This window comes from Aulonocara stuartgranti (genome assembly GCF_965226115.1).
Source record: "Aulonocara stuartgranti genome assembly, chromosome: 16".
NCBI classification, from domain to species: Eukaryota; Metazoa; Chordata; class Actinopteri; order Cichliformes; family Cichlidae; genus Aulonocara; species Aulonocara stuartgranti.
In genome coordinates, this window is record NC_138952.1 from 38,038,381 (window position 1) to 38,042,948 (window position 4,568).

Consider the following 4,568-nt stretch of genomic DNA (forward strand, 5'->3'; position numbering starts at 1 on the left):
TCACCAAAAAGCAGATGTGCCAAGAATTAGAAGCTGCTGAAACACAGGTGTCATTGTCCACAGTCAAACGTGTTTTGCATCTCCATGGACTGAGAGGCTGCTGTGCAAGAAGGAAGCCCTTGCTCCAAAAGCGGCACCTTAAGGCTCAACTGAAGTTTGCTGCTGATCACATGGACAAAGATAAGACCTTCTGGAGGAAAGTTCTGTGGTCAGACAAAACAAAAATCGAGCTTTTTGGCCACAATGCCCAGCAATATGTTTGGAGGAGAAAAGGTGAGGCCTTCAACCCCAAGAACACCGTGCCTACAATCAAGCATGGTGGTGGGAGTATTATGCTGTGGGGCTGTTTTGCTGCCAATGGAACTGGTGATTTACAGAGAGTAAATGGGATAATGAAGAAGGAGGATTACCTTCACATTCTTCAACATAACCTAAAATCATCAGCACGAAGGTTGGGTCTTGGGCGCAGTTGGGTGTTCCAACAGGACAATGACCCCAAACACACATCAAAAGTGGTAAAGGAATGGCTAAATCAGGCTAGAATAAGGGTTTTAGAATGGCCTTCCCAAAGTCCTGACTTAAACCCCATTGAAAACATGTGGACAATGCTGAAGAAACAAGTCCATGTCAGAAAGCCATCAAATTTGACTGAACTGCACCAATTCTGTCAAGAGGAGTGGTCAAAGATTCAACCAGAAGCTTGTGGATGGCTACCAAAAGCGCCTAATTGAAGTGAAAATGGCTAAGGGACATGTAACCAAATATTAGCACTGCTGTATGTATATTTTTGACCCAGCAGATGTGATCACTTTTTTCTGTTAACCCATAATAAAGTCATTAAAGAACCAAATTTCATGAATGTTTTTTGTGACAAAGAAGTATCTGTTCCAATCACTCTATCAGAGAAAAATCTGAGTTTTAGAAATAACGGGACACTCGGTAGAGCCATTATATTCTATTCTTTACAAGTGTATGTAAACTTTTGACCACAACTGTATATTGTGACTTACTCTCACAGAAGATACAGATGCCACAAACAGACTTTGAACAACGCATGTGCTTGTATGCACCACATTTCTGGCACTGCACCTGTGAATTAAAAAAAAAAGAAGAAGAAATAAACAAACAAAAAACAAATGAACAAAGTCCATTATATAAACAATCTATATGGCTAAGGACATGTCATAGTGTACCCGGTCTTTGGCTGCAATCACACACCAGCACTGACTGCACTTCCTAGTTCGTTCTGCAAAATATAATTTGTTTAAGTACAAGTTACATTTTCCAATGTTAGAGAAAAAGAAGGCGGCTAATTTTATCTTTACCTATTGAGGAAAATAAGTAGTGGCAAAGTCGGGACCTGAGCTTTGTGATTTCAGTGTTGTACTCCTCCACTTGTGTTTTACCGTCAATGAGAGATTGGGGAAACTAATAATTGACGAAGAAGAAAAAAAAAAAGAACAAAAAGAATTAGATTAACAAAGAAATGGGGTTTTTTTTACACCCCCCGAGAAAAAAAAAATAGAGCAACCAAAGCCAAAGCATTACTGCTGAAATGGTTCAATCTACAACAAAAATTGAGATTTTACCATCCTGCCTCTAAGGCTTTAAAAACTGAATAGACAAAAATGTAAACATTACTTATATAGGTTAAAGCTATAGTTTTCAGTACCATTATGACATGCACTCCACATGAGTTCCCATCCTGTTGATGTGGGTGGCTCACATGTGACAAAGTCCACTCTCCAGTGCAGCCTCTTGCTGAAGCAAATGAGCTGAGAGATCGCAGTTATTACAAATAAAAAGCATATAGAGAAATCAATAACCACGTTCGGTAATGATTTCAATTAAATTAAATATGTTATGTTAAATATGTTAATTAATTACCTCCAGTTTTTCAACACCGCACTTTTTCTGACCTCCGACTCGCCAAATGAATTCATATAGGCTATGGTCCTCTTGGGTATGTCACAAAACTGTTTTGTAAAAAGATGGATATGGTAGGCTTGGGCCGTGAGCTTTCCTAATGAGGGACACTGAAAAGTATCATGCACTAGAGAGAGTGCAAAATCTGTGCAACTTACAAACAAGGTCCAGTGGCTGCCGTTTTCCAGACAGGCTCCAATCAATTTCTCATACATCTGAAAGATGTTTTTCTGGAAATAAAAATAATGTGACAAGTATGTTTTTCTGTCAAGAATGACACTGCAAAACTGCGAAAGCTTGTCAGGTGAGACTTGTAATTAATTCTGCAGATACACAAACATATAGAAAGTGTCATTTTTTGTTTACATTAATTAAGTTCTATAGTGTGTACGAAACAAATCAAGACCACAGACTCAACACGCACCACTCAATTTTTGGTTTTCTTTATCAGTTGGCCAAGACAGAAATGTTTTAATCTGTGTGCATTGCTTTTGAGCAAGTCTTTACACAGAAAAGGTTTCAGAAAGGTATTTTTCAGGTTCTTCTGACAAGGCTTCAATTTTGGAAAATGCTGTTTGTTTATAGTGGCAACTTATAAACCCTTTGTGATAAGAACATAGTTACCACAGTCCAAGTCATACCTTCAAAAAGTATGCACTTTGTGCTCTTGTGGACCCATCCAAAATTTTTCCAGTGATTTGGCTTGGTATTGGATAAATGTGAGGGAAATTCTATAAAAATAACATAAATACACTTATGTTTTCAAATACATTACAAAAAACGTAAACATGCTATGTCATTATGATCAAACAAGCTTTTCAACATACCTCACACTGCAAATAGATTAGGCCATCTATTACCTTATAAAACAAATAAATAAATACATATAAATAAAAACAGAACTAAGGAATACGATTCATTAAGTAAATTGTACAATAAAGTGTATTTAAAGCAGAATTTAACATTAGTTTTATGACAACATAAAAGGATTTTTATGTCAAGAGGTACCTCATCTGAAATGTTTGTCTGGTCAAACAGGGATTTCAAACTTGAAATACCAATAGAGTTTGGTCCAGCTACTCCCACAAGGTAATCTGTGAGAAAGCATATGCTGTAGTCAACAGATATCATTTTCTTTTTGCATGCTGCAACCATCATCCATTTCAGTCTTCTAGGAGCTTTGTCTGGTTGTAGTTCTTTTTTCTCCTCCTCTCCCCTCATCTATGAATTAAATTGTTTTCTGACCTTCCTTCCCAATGGGATGTTTAAGCAATATATGTATGGTCAGAAGGGGGTGAAATTTTCATTGCAGTTGTACGTGTAACATTGCATGTGATAATAAAAGGCTTGATTGGTTGATTATTCAACATGAGTTGACATTTACCTGACATTGTGAAGGAGTCACAGTTTCTGTAAGGGTGTAAGAACATAACATGTGGATTTGTTACACTTCTTTTTCACAAGTTAATAACAATCAATAATTTTCATTCCATTATTAACAAGCTATCACACGATGTCCCAGGGACAACATCTACACGATGTCCCAGGGACAACATCTACACGATGTCCCTGGGACAACATCTACACGATGTCCCTGGGACAACATTTACACTTTGTCCCTGGGACAACATTTACACGATGTCCCAGGGACAACATCTACACGATGTCCCAGGGACAACATTTACGCGATGTCCCAGGGACAACATTTACGCGATGTCCCTGGACAAATTTGTAAATATCTGGATTACTGTTAATCTCCATAGAATCAAGAACTCATGTCAAGTTTCACAGCTATGGACCAGTTAATTATGTTTCCAGGTGATAGTTTGATTCATAGATTCAGCACACAACCATAAGTCTAGGCCTTTTAGTCCAGATTCTCTTCACTTATGTTTGTAAAATGATCAGGGAAGCTAGTGCAATTTTGCCTGACCCAACCCCCGGGCCACGAAACACCCAAAAAGTTGGGGAACGCTGGTCTAGAGAACACTGGTTAGCTAATGCTGTCGTCAAGTAGCCTATCGCTAGCAAACAAACAGCAAGCCAAGTGAGGAACATATGTATAATGCTTACCGTAACACTGGTTAGCTAATGCTGTCGTCAAGTAGTCTATCACTAGCAAACAAACAGCAAGCCAAGTGAGGAACATATGTATAATGCTTACCGTTTATTAAAGAAAAGTATTCTAAATTGACTTCAAATTCGGCGGACAGGCGAATTGACTTCAAATTCGGCGGACAGGCGGCGGTTTCTCGCTTCTTCACTTGTATTTCGAAATACTCGAAGGCGGGTATTTCGAAGTCGCAAAGGAATGACGTCACAAGAAGGTGATTGGTCACCTGCAATGTTGAAACTGGAACAACATTAATTATGATGATGTGGGAACAATGCTGACACGAGGATATCAGATCGTCCTTTTGACACAACACCAGCTAACTGACAAGACTTAGTTAAAAGCTAATATTATGGTTGAATATTATTGCACCTAACCTTGGGCTCCAGTATTCTGAAATCCCCACTTCCCCTCTGATAAACCACATGATTATGTAACAAATATGTCAGCTTAGAAGAAGAACAGAGGACAGTTTATTCAGGGTGTGACAGCACTTTACCACCTGTGGCCAACATATCATACAAATTTC

The 4,568-nt window shown here is 38.4% G+C and overlaps 1 long non-coding RNA gene across 3 annotated transcripts; it reads right to left on the reverse strand.

The window, feature by feature from the left end:
- Positions 1-1,629: 1,629 nt before the first annotated feature.
- Positions 1,630-3,417, reverse strand: LOC309690378. Of its 3 annotated transcripts, XR_014271731.1 has the most exons (6): positions 3,311-3,417; positions 2,935-3,020; positions 2,754-2,786; positions 2,568-2,657; positions 2,085-2,156; positions 1,630-1,976 (listed from the first exon to the last, which is right to left on the reverse strand). It is a non-coding gene; the product is annotated as an uncharacterized lncRNA (long non-coding RNA). The 3 variants fall into 3 exon arrangements; XR_014271730.1 differs by lacking the exon at positions 2,935-3,020; XR_014271732.1 differs by lacking the exon at positions 3,311-3,417 and having other exon boundaries at positions 2,935-3,142.
- Between the last annotated feature and the right edge of the window lie 1,151 nt (positions 3,418-4,568).